General features: G+C 34.4%; 1 protein-coding gene across 3 annotated transcripts in view; it reads left to right on the forward strand.

The window, feature by feature from the left end:
* Positions 1-16,462, forward strand: part of FSTL5 (follistatin like 5) — a 372,260-nt gene that overhangs the window by 276,698 nt on the left and 79,100 nt on the right. The gene's annotated exons all lie outside the window — the stretch shown is intronic.

Raw genomic sequence — 16,462 nt, forward strand, 5'->3', positions numbered from 1 at the left:
TAGTACATGTAGCATTTTCAAAACAATTAATACTCAGTGAAAAAATGAAAGAAGATTACACAGTTTATTTACTAGGTACCTTGACTTCTGAACACAGTAAGCAATATTCTTTCTTGGTATAAAATCTGTAGAATTATAGGCATTTATGAAAAATAGTGTCCTTTGATAATCACTTAATCATCTGATTGCATAGTCCATGAACAATCTCTTTATGGCTCTGATGGGTTTTTAATAATACTGCATGCTTTATACATTAAACATATCTTGTATTAAAGAAAAATGGAACATATGGTGAGCCATATGTAAGCCGTTGCCATTGAAAGCCCTTCTATGTTAAGACCAATATATAGATTAGAGCAGCAGCCCCCAACCTTTTGGGCACCAGGGACTGGTTTTGTGGAGAGAGGTTTTTCCGTGGATCAGAGTGAGCATGGTTTCATGTGTTGCCTGCATCCCTTGGATGGGGCTTTGCTTGTTTGCGCAGCCCAATGGCTGGCATACTGTGACCGGTCCACAGACCAAGGGTTGGGGACAGGGGTGAAATTCAGCAGGTTCTGGAGAACTGGTAGCAGAAATTTTGAGTAGTTCGTAGTTCAGAGAACTGGCAAATACCACCTCTGGGTGGCCCCAGAGCTGGGTGGGAAATGAAGATTTTGCAATGTCCTTCCCCCAGGAGTGGGGAGGGAATGGAAATTTTGCAGTATCCTTCCCCTGGAGTGCGGTGGGAATGGGGATTTTACACTATCCTTCTCCTGGAGTGGGGTGGGAATGGGGATTTTGCACTATCCTTCCCCTGCCATGCCCACCAAGCCATGCCATGCCACACCCACCAAGCCACACTCACACAACCGGTAGTAAAAAAAATTGAATTCCACCACTGGTTGGGGATCCCTGGATTAGAATATAAAAATCTTTCCCAGAAGATAAAGTTATCTTACATATTAGTTTCTTAGACAAAACAATCAGAATCACTGTAATTTCTTATAAAGACAGGAAGCAATCAAGCATCATTAAATCCTTTGGAGACTGATACGCCATAGGAATGCTAAAGGAATGCTTATTTCTACTTAAATCAAAGGGGAAAACTCATTTATCTTCTTGTATGCTGCCCAAATTGTTGTTGATGGGAAAAGTATGACAAATAATACAAAGGTAACCAAGTTGTAATTGATAGTGTTATTATTCACGAATTGGTTTAGTATGTTTCTAAAACAATTTGTATATTGAAGATTTTTTTAAAAGATTTATATATTGAGCTAAAATGGAAGCTAAGAGGAAGATAAATGCATTTTTCAGATAAAGGAGTTTAAAAGACAGACAAGTAAGTCCAATGGAAATGATTAATGTAATGACATTCGTATAACTGAAGAATTAGTTGAACCTTCAACTGAAGAAGGTTGAAAAGTGAATAAAGTTAAGTTGATCTTTAATATCTAATATGCTATTGGATTGTAAGTACTTTCAGTGTGTGTGTGTGTAAGAATCAGCAACTATTTTATGCTTTTAAATATTAATATTTTATTTTTCTGTTTTTGGATTTTCCCTCTGCACTGTAACTTTATATTCTCTTACATATCGTGTGAGGTTAGGTACTTGTACTTTTGTGATGAGTTGAAATATTGAATGAAATATTAACTTTTCAGCAAGTGAACAATGATAACAAAATAACATACATGAGAGATAAAAAGTGCCAATTTAATGTCATTAAATATTAATGTTAAATCTGATAACAACAAAAACAGCAGAAACGTGGAATTTACCCAGAGCTGTCCTCTAGCTTCAATATACATGGAGGTTAATGGTAATGATGAGAGATAATGCAAAGGTAAGCTGTAAAGGGATTTTCTCATTGATTTCTTCTCACTACAGGCTTTACTTATCACTTCATCATATTGACATACAAGAGAAAGGAGTATTGAATCAAAGTGGCTCACTGCATCAAAAACATTGATAAACAGTATTTCTTATATTCCGGTACTAAAATAGAATTAATCCAGGCAGGCAGTTTATAGCCTCCAAGCAATATTAACCTTAACTTGTAACGAAAAGTTTCTTCATAATTACTGTTCTAAGAAAGAGAACCATAATTAGGGAGATGGATCATTGCCTCTCATCCTTCTTTTCTGCAATGCAAAAGAAGGTTTACTTTTTGCCTTACTTGGCAAACTGTCAGACTCTAAATATAGTTTTCTATATTTACTGATAGACAGTCAGTGAGCTGCAGTAACAATAAATCACAGGGAATGAATGTAATTATCACCTTCATTCTTCAAATGTTATACATTTATACAAACTAACTCTCTGCTGTATTCATGATGGGTGGGAATAAGCACACCTTCTGCGTGGGATGAGTGACATCAAAGTATAAAGATAATAGGCTGTCCCTGAAACTTAGTGAGTGATTGATTATCATGGATTATGGTGTATGCTACCCAATACAGAATAGAAAGGAATAAGGGATACTCTTCAACTTGACACTTAACTACCAGAAATTCATTCAATGCTTGTTTGTGGCAGTGTTTTGTTTTGTTTTGCAGCTGTATCACACTATTGGTTTAAGTTCAATTTGTGATTCTATATTTTGTTTTGCATGTCCCACTTCTGACAGACTATACTCATGTTTTTTCTTACTAAAAATTATTTTTTCCCTACTGAGATTTACCTGCTAGGCCTTATTCATCATTCCAGCTTGTCAAGATCCTCTTGATTCGTTCTGTTGTTCTCCCCCACATCTTCTTGTCATCTATGAATTCTGTAATCCTAATTAATAACACCCAAATCAAAATTATTAATGAATATATTGAACAATATCTTAGAAATGAGCCTTACATACTTTTCCATCCAGATAACCTGAACAGATGTATGCTTGCTGGATTAGATTATTCAACCAATCCACTATCCCCATAATGAAAAATAGCCTACTTGTTTGAAGATACAAACAATTTCCAGTCCCTGATCTCAGTTCTTTCTCCCATGATTTTCAAAGTTCACAGATGCAGTTTTCAAAATGCTATCTGCAGGCTCTGTCTAGTTTCTTGAATAATTTATTTAGTCTTGGTTACTTGAAGTTGTTCATAATAAGCATGTTAAATTACCTCATTGTTTAATTTTTGTTGCCAATCCATCCATGTTTTCTACCTTGCAACATATTTTGTCTTCAGGGAGGAGACTAAAACAAAAGTACTGAGGAAATTTTCTTGTTAACATCCTACCATTTTCTCCAATAGCAGGGCTGCCTCGTCCTCTTTTTACTGACATAGCCAAGGTAGCCTTTTCAATTCATTTTAGCTTTCCATGCCAGCCTAAATTCCACCAGTTTTTAAACTTGCTGACCATTTTGGTACTGGTTTGCTGTCCAAGCTTCTTTCAATTTAGTTTCTGAACATTCAGTTCAGTGGTGGGTTTCAAAATTTTTTACTACCGGTTCTGGCTTGGTGGGCGTGGCAGGGGAAGGATACTGTAAAATCTCCATTCCCTCCCCATTCCAGGGGAAAGTTACTGCAAACTCCCCATTTCCTCCCAATCAGCTGGGACTCAGGAAGCAGAGAATAGATGGGGGTGGGGCCAGTAAGAGTTGGTATTTACCGATTCTCCGAACTACTCAAAATTTCCTCTACTGGGTCCCCAGAACTGGTCAAAACCTGCTGAAACACACCTCTGATTCAGTTGCCAGACTAGGCATTTCCTGGTACATTTCCCTGGTGAGGACACTACCTTCCATTTCCTATACATAATTCTTTTAGCTCAGGCAAGCACTGCCTGTAACCACAATGATTTCCTAAACAGCACCTAATGTTTTCTTCCTCGTTGGAATTGTGTACAATTATACTTCTAGTATTTTATTTTTGTGATGTTCCCAACCTTCCCCCATCTCTTTTGAACAGAAGCTTTCCATCAGTGCTATCTTGTCTGAAACTCCTCTTAGCATTTTAAAATTGGCTGATTTGCAATTTAGTGTACAATTATCATCCAATATCTCATTCTGTAATATTATGAAGTACAAGATAAGACAATCATTTCCACAAGGTACACTCTGCTTTTAGATCTTCAACTCTCGATTCTCAATTAGTTAGAATCAGATCTAGGAGAACCAGTTCATTTGTCTCTTTTCCAGCCTTCTGAAAAAGCAAAACCACTGAAGAGTTCTGGGGATCTTGCAGTCTTGGCTAATTCATTTGCCAACAGAGATACAATTATTTGAAATCTTACAAAAGTCCTGTAACCCAGTGTAGAAAATACACTATCCAGATGTTTCCCTCACGCTTGGTAGACTATAACCAATTAGTGCAATGATAAAGCTGAAAACCAGGAAAATTACCATCCTGCTCAACATGCAATACTCACAATTTTGATTCCTTTGGAATAATTATTCAAAGATATTTAAAGAAATTAAGCCACAATTAACTTCTCTCTCCAAAGATAAAGATATAGACCTATAGAAAATAAATGAGACTTTTCCAGTTAACTGAATAACCTTTCCAATTAACTGAATAACCTGATACATAAAACACTACACTATATCAATATTATATCATCATATTCCAACTATGTTTGGTATAGAAAAATAAAATTATGAAGCTGGGAAGGACCACAAAAGTCATCTTGTCAGACCCTCTGCAATATGCAGGAAAACCATTTAAATCATTCTTGAGAGGAAGATGTATAGCTTATTCTTAAAGTCTTCCAAAGACAGACAATTCACTTATTCTATAGCTAGAATGTTCAGCTGTATAATGCTTATCAATCAAACATATGTTAGATTTAACCATTGTTTAACCTGAATTTATTCAGAAAAAACCTTACTGATCTACTTTGAAGGTGTCAGAGCAATTTAAAATACATTATCAATAAAACCATTAAATAATTTTTTAAAAATCATTTCTAATAAGTGAGAAGGAAGGCAGCCCAGGTCCACTATCCATACTAACTGTTCCTCTAAACAGAATGTCTTCATTACATTACAAAAGTTGAGTAAGGATTCTCAAACCTAAGGTGGTAAGATATTCCATGATATATTGTCCTTTGTCAAATAAATATTATGTTAAATATTTTTTGAAACTTTTTATTAGTTTATCAAAATGTAAAATACAAAGAGAAATTCAAAAAAGTAAGGAAAAACTAGGAAGGGTGGGGAGAAAAATATGGTGTAAAGAAGGAAGGGGACAGAGAAAGGCACCGACTTCCGATTCTCTTTAGCACAGTAGAAGATAACAGCATTACAACCACAACTTCAGGGTGCCGTCAGCCAAACAGTGTCGACTGGCGGCCCCCAGGGGGAGAGCCTTCTCTGTGGGGGCACCTAGCATCTGGAACGAGCTCCCCCCAGAGATACGGAAGATCCCGGACCTGCGCACGTTTCGCCGTGCTCTCAAAACTTTTCTATTTCAGCAAGCTGGCCTGGCCTAACTCCCATCTTTTAAATTTCTTAAATTTTTTAATTTGTGATTTTATAAATTGGTGTTTTAATCTGTGTTTCAGCCGAAATATTTAATAATTTTAAGGGATTTTTTTAATATTTGTATTATCTGTATTTTTATCTTGGCTGTTCACCACCCTGAGTCCTTCGGGAGTAGGGCGGTATAGAAATTTGATTAAAAAAAAAAAACTTTTTACTTTTACATAACAGTATATACAAGCCATTTCTATAACAATAAATCTGTCTTATTAGCAAAAGCAAAATCAGACTTTTATTTTTTAAGTCCGAAATCCGGAAGCAATTTCAAAATAGAAATAAAGATATATTCTCTTCTTTGGATAAAAGAATCAATTTGACCATCTCTGCTTCTCTTGGCTGTGGAGAATAATATATGCTTCTGTTAAATTAATCTTTATCGTAATTAATATTAAGAGTGTCCTCTATATTATTTCAATTTTTTTTAATCCTCAAGGGAGAAAATTCAAATATCTCCCTTGAGTTTATCCTAATGGAATAGATCTTTTTCTTCTCTTGTTTTCAAATTTAATTGATAGTCTTACAAACTTTGGGAATTATTTAGCATTACATAAAAAGGCAGAAGACATGCATTTACAAACTCATTTTATACATACAAAACTACCCTAAAACTTTCTTTCAATACGTATATCAAACTTATAAAAATCCATCCTAACTGATTAAGTCATTAAGGTTAAGTCACTCTCTCCAGTTTACCTTCATAGGATGAAATCTTTTTCTTCTCATTATCAAGTCTCTTTCCTTCAAGAAGTTCTCAACCTTATTTATTTCCATGAAAAAAATATCCCAGGGTTGTTCTGTTAGACATTGTAGATTAACCTGGAGCAAATCCTCATAAAATTTTCTTCTCTAACTATCATATCTTTTTTTCCTCAAAGAATTCTCAAGCTTGTTAGTATCTGAAGAAAAAAATCTCAAACGTAACCTCTTGAGGATTGTGAATTTACTTGGCACTCTTGTTTCAGTTGGACTGGGAGGGTTCAAACCATTCAAACCAACATCATAATAAAAGCTGGGGTCAGATTTATATTCCAAAGATTATAAGGCTAGGTAATTTGCATTGTCCAGTATTTGTAGGGTTGTCACAGTGGGTTGGTAGTTTTCTACACCTAATTATGTCATTTGTTCTTTTAAATATTTTCTGTATAATCAGACCCTAACTGATTTATGGTAAAAACAATTTTCTATCTTGAATTTTCAAAAATTTCCTTAACAATAATCTCCAATTCAGAGTTAAACATCTTCATACCTCCTTCTAGTGGTCAAAGAATGTTATTTATTTATTTTTCTTTTCTCTAGCCAATCAGAGTTCATGGAAATCGGAAAATTTCAACCACCACAACAAAACAATACAGGGCTCCAGATTATTTTAAAAGTAGTAAATTAAGACCGCAATTTTTATCCTTATATTTCAAAAGAAAAAATACCCCATGCTTCCTTTGGCTGCTTCCAGCAACTGTCTTCCTTGTCACTTAACAATAAAGAAGTGACAAAAATGGTGCATAGCTTCAAAAAGGAGCAAAAAGCTGTAACTTAAGAGAGCCTCTTTAGTTAATAAAGATAATAGTTTCATGAATTGATTAAGAAATGAAGGGTAGAGTTTATTGTCTATTTGAAAAAGAAATTCAAAAACAGCTGGAACAGAACAGAACAGAACAGAACAGAACAGAATTCTTTATGGCCAAGTGTGATTGGACACAAAGGAATTTGTCTTCAGTGCATAAGCTCCCAGTGTACGTAAAAAATACATTCATCAAGAATCATAAGATATAACATTTAGTGATAGTCATAGGATACTAAATAAGCAATCAAATCATACTAGGAAACTAAATAAAACAACATAAAGTTAAAGATACAAACAACAAGATTATAGTGATAAGTAGGAGGAGCTAGGTAATAGGATGAGAAGAATAATAGTAATATAGTCTTAGTAAATAATTTGACAGTGTTGTGGGAATTAGTTGTTTAGCAGAATGATGACATTCGGGAAAAACTGTCCTTGTGTCTAGTTGTTCTGGTGTGCAATGCTCTATAATGTCATTTTGGGATAGATGTCAAAACAATTTGTATATCTAGGATGTGAAGAGTCTGTAGATATATTTTCACAGCCTTTTTTTTGACTCGTGTAGTATACAGGTCCTCAATGGAAGGCAGGTTGGTAGCAATTGTTTTTTCTGCAGTTCTAATTATCCTCTGAAGTCTGTGTCTGTCTTGTTGGGTTGCAGAGCCAAACCAGACAGTTATAGAGGTGCAGATGACAGACTCAGTAATTCCTCTGTAGAACTGAATCAGCAGCTCCTTGGGCAGTTCATAATCATAATCATAGGTTTATTTGTCAAGCATATATAAGATAACAGGTAAAAGTATAAACATAATTTGAATACATGAAAAGAGTAAATAAAAAGGAATATTAGGACAGGGACAGTAGGCACGCTGGTGCACTTATGCACGCCCCTTACAGACCTCTTAGGAATGGGGTGAGGTCAACAGTAGACAGTTTAAGGTGAACGTTTTGGGGGTTTGGGGAAGTTTGAGCTTTCTGAGTTTGAGCTTTCTGAGTTGGCGCAGAAAGAACATTCTTTGTTGTGCTTTTTTGATGACATTTTTAATGTTAGGTGTCCATTTTATGTCTTGAGATATGATAGAACCTGGAAACTTGAAGGTCTCTACTGTTGATACTGTGTTGTCTAGTATTGTAAGAGGTGGTAGTATAGGAGGGTTTCTCCCAAAATCTACCACCATTTCTACGGTTTTGATTGTGTATAGTTCAAGATTGTTCCAGTCGCACCACAAGGCTAGTTGTTCAACCTCCCGTCGGTTGTCTCAAATGAGATCCAACAAATATGTGATTTCAGCCCTACCCCCCACCATCAGCTCACTAGCTATTTTGAAGCATGGTTTCTAAATCTGCTTGCAGATTGTTGCTATTATCGGATGATCTTGAGGGATGATTCTGGGACTCTCCCTAACTCCAGAGAGTCAAATAAACAAAGGGAAGCCTGTCCCTTCTGTTGTTGAGTTGAAAAAACAACAATCCAGAGCAGGGGTGAAATCCAGCAGGTTCTGACAGGTTCTGGAGAACCGGTAGCAGAAATTTTGAGTAGTTTGGAGAACCGGCAAATACCACCTCTGGCTGGTCCCAGAGTGGGATGGGAATGGGGATTTTGCAGTATCTTCAGGGGTGGGTTATACTTACCTTTCCTACCAGTTCGCAACAGGATCGCGCATCCTGCACATCTGCAGATCACCGATGACGACATCCGGGGCAGTTGGCGAAGCCTCCTGCCGGTTTTACTACCGGTTCTTGCGAACCGGTCCGAACCGGGGGCAACCCACCACTGGTACCCTTCCCTTGGGGTGGGGTGGAAATGGAGATTTTGCAGTATTCTTCCCCTGCCACGCCCACCAAGTCACACCAAGCCCATCAAGCCATGCCCACAGAATTGGTAGTAAAAATATTTGAATTTCATTACTGGTCCAGAGAGAGGAGATCTCTGGGCGTGTCAGTTGCTGGCCATGTCTTCACTGGAAGTTCTCTAATAAATATTATATTAAATAGGTCTTCAAAGACGTCCCTAATAAACTTCATGATACCTGAATAGGATGAATATAGATGAATAGGAAATTCAATTTGTAATAATCCTCACAAAGTAAGTAAAGACACTACATGTTGATTTAAGTAAAAAATGAGAAAACTCATGTTATAGCTAGAGTTGTTTAAAAAATTGCCATTATATCACCAAAAAAAAGTTTTTGACATTCAATTTTATACATGGCATTTAATCAAAGGATCCACTTTTACAAAAAAAGCAGCAAAAGTTTTAAGCGTTTTTTCCTTACATATACATATTCCGCAGATAGATTATTTGGATTTATGGCAAACATTGTTACACACACATAAACAGAATATTAGTACAAGCTTATGCTTCATCTAAAAATAATTGTGGAAATGATGAAAATAATATCAATGCCACTAATCACACAGGGAATAATCAACAGAGAGATATGTTAGAACCTATAACTTATTAGACAAATAAATAATTTACCCACAAAAAAACAAAACAAAATCTATCCATATGACTTTCCCATCCAATTATGTGAAGTCAGGTAAGAGTATCAGCAAACTCAGCTATTTAATGTCAGTTCCCCAAATGCATTGATGATGTTTCCTAATAAGGATTGAAATATCTGCAACCCAAGCATGAAGCTCAGATGTAAAGATTCAAAACTTAAACAACAAAATGGGGATGGGTCGGAACTGAGGAACTTTTGAGCACAAAATGGCTTGTACCATAGTACCTAAAGCTTTTATAAATCAGTGTCAAATTAAGTCCCTTTATATACAGTACTTGAAAAGAAATAGTAAATTGTACAAAGCAAAGACATTGGGAGTTAGAAAAAGACCTAGACAATTACTAGCCTCTTGTGTAAATAATTGCCACAATGTAACAATATTTTCTAGTGTTAAGGATGCCCAAGATAAAATGATTCTGATTTAAAAAATTAATATATTTTAAATTTTCACTCATTATTGTATATAATACTTAATGTAACTGGGCGAGAAAGTAAGATTACATATGGCTGCCTTTCTTTCTAGGAAATAATAAATATCATTAAGTTTATGAAAACAGGAAAAATCTCCTGATCTGTGTTATTATCCCAATGAGTGGTACAAGATACAACCATTTTCATATTATTCAGAAATGTAGTGTTGTTAGGACTATTGTATCAGGAGTCCAAAAGTACAGATTGCACTTTATTTAGGAACACTATTAGAGCAACAAACAAAAACAGAGACTCTTAACAATATTTCACTAAAGGCCAGATTTTAACCAGCCTTCCTTTCAAATAAAGGAAAAATTAAGTTACAATAATTCCTGATTAGATTAATAATAATAAAAAAATAATTGTTTAGTCAAACAATGTAAATCTTCCTTTCTGAAGATAAAGATAATGAAATATTAGTTCACCTATTTTATTTTATTTTATTTTATTTAAACTATTTAAAAATAGTTTTTATTGAATATAAATATTAAAAAAGACATACGTAACATATACACAACAAACATTTATACAACATATACACAAAAAGAGTATAATTTCTTCTTAAGCATTTTTTCAGAGTGACATTCTACAATTCTACTTATAATATATTCCTTCACCTCTCCTTAATCTAATAACATTTTTTATTATATATATATATTTAAATCGGTAATATTTCCCCCTATATTTTTTGTATATTTCTGATTTTTAACCAATTATACCAATTATTCCATATTTTGTAATAATCTGATTCTTCTCTTTCTTGTAATTCTTTGGTTAACCTATCCATTTCAGCACATTCTAAAATTTTTCCTATTACTTCTGTTTCACTAGGTGTTTTTTCTTGCTTCCAATTTTTTGCGTAGGTTATTCTTGCAGCAGTTAATATGTGAATTGTGAGATATTTGATATCCTTAGGGTATGATTTGTTAAAGATTCCTAATAGAAATGTTTCTGGTTCTTTTTCAATCTGTGTTTTTGTTATTTGTTCTAACCATTTTTTGATGTTAGACCAAAATTTCTTTGCTGCCGGGCAAGTCCACCATAAATTATAGAAAGTCCCTTGTGTCTTTTGGCACTTCCAACAAATCGGGCTATTTTTAGGTTGTATTTTTGCCAATCTGGTTGGAGACATATGCCACCTATAAAACATTTTCAGTTGGTTTTCCTTTAATTCTATCCAATCTTTGACCCACGATAGTACTGCTGCTTGGTAATATACCTCCCAGTCAGGGAGTGCAGCTCCTCCTCTATCTTTTGTATCCTGAAGCAGCTTAAATTTTATTCGTGGCCTTTTCCCTTGCCATATAAATTTAGATGTTATTTTATTCATCTTTTCAAAAAACGGTTTATCTATTTTAATTGGGGTGACCTGAAACAAATATAAAAATTTAGGTAATATAGTCATTTTGATGGCCAAAATTCTTCCTAGGAATGAAATGTGTAAATTTTCCCATTTTTCTAAGTCTTTCTTTGTTTGTTCTAGTAATTTATCATAATTGTTTTCTTTAATTGCTGATGTTCTTGTAGATAACCAGATTCCTAGACATTTTATTTTTGTTGTTTGGATTTGTATATTATCTGTCAATTCTTTTGTTTGGATTTCCGTAAGGTTTTTTACAATTAGTTTCGATTTACTTTTATTGATTTTTAGTCCGGCCACTTCTCCAAATTCTTCTATTTTTTGGAACAAATTAGGTATAGATTCCATAGGATTTTCTATCAAAAACACTAGGTCATCAGCAAAGGCCTGAGCTTTGTATTCTTCTCTATTGATCCTTAAACCTTCAATACCTTGGTCTTCTCTAATTTTTTTCAACAGGATTTCCAATGATAGAATATATAGTAAGGGGGAAAGTGGACAGCCTTGTCTGACTCCTTTTGTTATATTAAATTTGTCTGTTATATCATCATTCATAATTATCCTTGCTGATTGCTTGGTATAGATTTCTGCTATAATTTTCCCAAATTTTTCCCCAATTTGCATATTTTGTAATTGTTCAATCATAGATTTCCAATTTTGATTATTGAAGGCCTTTTGGGCGTCAAGAAAAACCAACGCTGCCTGCTTCTCCGGGTGTGATTCATAATATTCTAGAGCATTAAGTACTATTCTCATGTTGTTCTTTATTTGGCGACCTGGCAGAAATCCATTTTGGTCTGAGTGTATATATGTATTTAATACTGATTTAATCCTTTCGGCCAAGATTTCTGCAAATATTTTGTAATCGGCATTCAATAATGAAATAGGTCTGTAGTTTTGAATTAACTGGAGAGCTGTATCTTCTTTTGGAATGATTGTTATTATGGCTTCTGTCCATGAATTTGGTATTTTGGCTTTCTCCATAGCTTCATTATATAATCACAACATATTCTCTCCCAATACTTCTTGCATTGTTTTATATATTTCTACCCGTAGCCCATCGGGTCCCGGTGTTTTATTGTTTTTTTGCTTTTTCAGTACTTCATCTAATTCTAATTTGGTTATTGGCCTATTGAGAGTTATTCTTTGTTCTTCTGTGATTTTTGGCATTCCTGATTTCCCTATGTACTGTTTTATCTTGTCTTCCTCTATTTGTCCCTGATTATATAAATTTGCATAAAATTTCTTAATAATTTCTTTTTTGGCCTCTTTACTATGTTGAATTTCTCCTTTATCGTCTTTCAATTGGTATATCGTTCTTTTTTCCTGTTCTTTTTTCAGTTTATAGGCTAGCCATCTGCCCGTTTTATTTGTGTGTTCAAAATAATTCTGTTTCGCCATTTTTATTTTTTGGGCTAGTTCTATTTGGTTTATCAAATTCAATTTATGCTTAATCATTTCCCATTCTTCTCTTATTGTTTTGTTCTGGGGCTTTTCTGGAGTTTTTGTTCTATTTGTTTTAGGTCTTTCTCTAAATTATCTAATTGTTTTTTCTTCTCTTTATTCTTTTTCCTTGTATATGCTATTACTAGGCCCCATATATATACTTTAAAGTATCCCATGTGTTTTGTAAAGAGGTTTCCTCTATTTTATTTATCTGAAAAAATATTTTTACTTCCTTTTCTAATATCGAATTAAATTCTTTTTCTTTACATAATCTTTGGTTCATTGTCCATCTCTTATGTCTTCTTTCCCCTTTCCAGTTTATGAATAATGGATTGTGGTCTGCCCATTGGTTTGTGCCTATCTCAATTTTTTTCTACTTCTATTTTGATATTTGGGGTCATCCATGCCATATCCAGTCTTGACCAGGAGTTATGTGGATGGGAGTAAAAGGTGTATTGGGCCTCTTCTTCATGTGTTTCCCTCCATACGTCTGCCAAGTTTAGTTCTTCAGCCATAATAAAGAATTCTTTTGGAAGTATTTCTTTTTTCTTTTGTTTTTTTTCCCCAGTTTTGTAGTCCTTCTTTGCATTTACTATTGCATTATAATCCTCTATTACACAAATATCATCATATTCTAATTCTGCTAATTTTATGTGTAGATCTTTAAAAAAAACTGTAGTTTTTGGTTAGGTGCATAAATCACTACAATTAACATTTTCCTCTTTCCTCTTTCTAGTTCTACCATCACCACTCTACCTTGCTCATCAGTATAAACTAATTTAGATTGTATTTTTTCTTTTACGTAAATCACTACTCCTTTTTTCTTTTTTTGGGCCAGAGATGAATATAGTTTTTCTAATTTGGGGTTTTCTAGGATTTTTTGATAGTCTTTTTGAATGTGTACTTCTTGCAGACATATCACATCTGCTTCTAATTTTTGTAATTTTGTGAAAATTTGATTCCTTTTCTTTGGGGATTTAAGCCATTAATATTTACCGAAAAGAGTTTAATCTGTTCATCCATTGCCTATCGTATCTGTTTTTTTGTGTTTCTTGTTTCCATCCGTGCCTTAGCTTTTGCACCTTCTCTCTGTTCTCTCTCTTTTTCTTGCCTCTGTCTTATTTCTTTTTCTTGATTTGTTTCTATTGGTTCTTTTTCTTGACTTTTACTATCTGTTTCCTCCTTGCTTTTCTGTTCTTCTTCTAGTCTAAAGTGTGTGTTATGGAATTCTCTTGCCTTTTCTAGAGTGTCTATTTTATATTTTTTGTCTTCCCACGTAATTAAGATCCCCTCTATTGGCAGCCATCTGTACATTATCTTATATTTGATCAATAGTTGTGTTAAAAACTGATATTGTTGTCGTAGATTTCTTACTCTTTGGGGTATCTGTTTTAAGATTATAATTTCTTTATCATTATAGATTACCGTTTCTTCTCTAGATTTCTTATAGGCTTCATCTCGAATTGATTTTTTTAAGAATTTGACATGGACTTCTCTCGCCAATCTGTGTTTTCTTATATAATTTGTTTGTATGAGGTAAGTTTCTTCCAATTGTCCTTTTATTTCTTCTGGCTCTTTTTGTGTCATTCCTGCGATAATTTCCACCATCTTCCCTTCTAAATCCTCATTTTTTTCTTCTGGAATATTTTGAAAACACAAGAAGTATGAGGCCTTTTCCATTTCGAGCATGGCCAAGGAATCTGACATTTCTTTATTTAGTTGTAGGGTTTTTTGTTCCATTGCTTCTACTTTTAATTCCACATGATCTATTTTTGTTTCCGTTTTCCTAATTCTCTGTTCATTTTCTGCTATAGAATTTTGAATGCCCCCAATTTTATCCTTCATGGTCTTGATATCCTCCTTGACTTCTCCTATTTCATTTCTAATCTCTGCATGGAACATTCTCATTTCTTCCTGATTTTCAGCTATTTTTTCTTGTATTTGGAGCAGTGTTTCCTGGATCTTTTGAAACATATCTTGTATTACATTTGGTGCCATTTCCAGTTTTTCTTTTTCTTTTTCTTTCCCCATCATGCTATCTATTGTTTTTTGTTGTGAGGGGGTAGGAGTCATTACTAACGTATTGGTTGTAGGTTTTTTCCCTGTCTTTGTTATGGTGGATGTTGTAGACATTTTCAATATTCGTGTAAAGCTTTCCAACCTTAACATCAATTATTAAGTTATTCCTTAATATCTCTTTTCCCCTCCAAACACTGCTTATACACCGCACAGCTTATATATAGTTATATTATATTATATTACCAATTATCCCAATTGAGCAATTAATTCTTAGTCACAGTATAAATCAATTTACTTATCAATCAAGATTTTAGTTTAATTTTCTTAATTAGCAATCTTTTCAATTACCCCCTTTTTCAATCAGTCTATCTCAAACATACAGTCAACTCATTTGTTATTTTGTATAAAAATCAATCTTTCACTTTACCAATAATTCCTTATCTAACCACAATTTCACAATACAATTTATAGCTATAAAAATATTATCTACTTATATATTTCTTTTAAATATTAAACTTATTAACTAATTAAACAGTTCAAAATTAATAATTCACTTCCCTCTTGTCTTAATTTTTATTTTCTTTGGTCTTTGTTGTCTTCTTGCTTTACTTCTCTCGATCAGTTCTTTCACAGTCATAAAAACGCGATCTGTGTCCATCTCAGTCTTTTTTTTTTTTTTACTTCTCCCAGTAATCGGATCTCTGCATTCAGTTTTCAAATCTTTTTTTTAAACTTAAGTTCTTATCATCCCAACTTATTTGTAAATCCAAAGTCCAAAATCCAGACAGGTCTTCTGTATCCATGAATTTCACCATTTAGTCCGATATTTCAGTCTCTGCACTCAGTTTTCTGATATTTTGGGGGTTGAGTCAGTTATAGTTCCCAGGTTCAAACGGCTTGTCTATATACACAGAGTCCACAGGCTGCTCCCTTTGCTCAGCTGTAAAAGTCTGCACTCACACCCGCTTCGAGCGTTATTTCTCCTTTTCTTATGTTTGCTTAATCATTCTATGGGTTCCTCTCTTCCGCGCTGTAGTTGTTTCCCCTTTTTTCCTTCTCCTTTTGTACCGCCGCTATTGTAACTCACTTGTCTTCCTCTGATTCAATCGCGAGTCTCCTGTTTACCGCCTCTATTGTAGGTGATCTATCTGACAGTCACTCGGATTTGCTTCTACTATTTGCTTCAATCTAGGCGGGCACCATCACTCCTGTCCGCCGATAAGGCCGACTTCTTCTCCACCAATTTAAGGGGTTGATCGCTCGACCACCCTGATGACAGCACAACACCAGGGGGCTTCGCGAGTTCCTCTTTCGTTTCCCGATCCCTCCAAGTTCGGGAATGCCCTTAAAGAGCAATTAATGAGGAAATTTGGGTATCAGAGACGGAGCCTCCGTTTCCTCACCCATTCGTGATGATGTCACCGCCGGAAGTCCCCCAGTTCACCTATTTTAACAACCTATTTTAATACTTTAGTTTGAACTGCTTTCAAACTAGGATTCATAGAATATTATAAGCAGACTATCATTCCACTGTTCTTAAATTTTATAAGGGGAGGATTGTGTTTGCAAAAAATAAAACATAAAACCATTAATTTAAAATTTAAGACTAGCAGCTTTCCATTTCCCAAACTATTAATTTC

Source organism: Pituophis catenifer, unplaced genomic scaffold, assembly GCF_029215685.1.
Source record: "Pituophis catenifer annectens isolate HBS135680 unplaced genomic scaffold, rPitCat1.0.hap2 SCAF_8, whole genome shotgun sequence".
NCBI classification, from domain to species: domain Eukaryota; kingdom Metazoa; phylum Chordata; class Lepidosauria; order Squamata; family Colubridae; genus Pituophis; species Pituophis catenifer.